An 863-nucleotide genomic window follows, 5' to 3' on the forward strand; every position below is an offset into this window, starting at 1 on the left:
GGCCCTGGGTGCTCCGTGTCTGGCTGCGATGGTGGCGATTTTGGGGACAGATGCCCGTGTCGCGGGTTCCCTGGGCCGGCGGCGTGGTCGGTGACTCGACCTCCTGTCTCCTGGGGAGGTATATGTTTCACTCCGAGCCGGCATTTTGGGCCACCGGGTTATTGCTGACACGCTGTCCTCTGGCGACCTGTCGCTGGAGAGGTTGGGTCTCTTGGATGCGTTGCGGGTCTTCGGCCTCCCGGTGACCCGGCTAGCCGGCCCTGCTCGTGCTTGAGCCGCCTGCTGGGGCCCGTGTGCCCGGTCTCTCATGCATCCGAGCGTCCCAGCTCCCGGTGCCGCCTTGGGTCCGGGTCTCTGACCCACCTGGGGGCGGCGGGGAAGGTGGCGCGGGCTTACCCTGCCACCGTGCGCTCCCCGCTGCGGGCACCTGGGGCGGCCGTGACAACCCCACTCCCGCTGGCTCCGTGCCGTGCGTGTCAGGCATTCCTCGTCTCTGCCGGGTTGTCTGCCGCCCCCGTCCTGGAGCTGGGGATGGCCAGGCTGATCTGCTCGCTGGCCTCTGGGGAGGCTGTGGCTGGCTGGCCGACCCTGCTCCGGGGATGCTTTCCCTGATCGATGTGGTGATGTCACGCTCTCCCGGGCCGGGACCGAGCCGCGACGGGCGAGGGGCGGGCATTCGTGGTGAATGAGACCCGTTCTTCTCGTCCCGCCCGCGGGGTTTCCCCCGTCTCCCATCCCCGCCTGTGGGCGGTGCGTTGGGAGGCACTGGGGTGCGGAACCCGGCCCGACCTCGCTGTCCCGACCCCGCCGTCTGCCTCGTGGCGTCCGGCGTGGGTCGGCGGGGGTCCTCTGACGCAGCAGGC

This window comes from Macaca nemestrina, unplaced genomic scaffold (genome assembly GCF_043159975.1).
Source record: "Macaca nemestrina isolate mMacNem1 unplaced genomic scaffold, mMacNem.hap1 Scaffold_94, whole genome shotgun sequence".
Taxonomy (NCBI): Eukaryota; Metazoa; Chordata; class Mammalia; order Primates; family Cercopithecidae; genus Macaca; species Macaca nemestrina.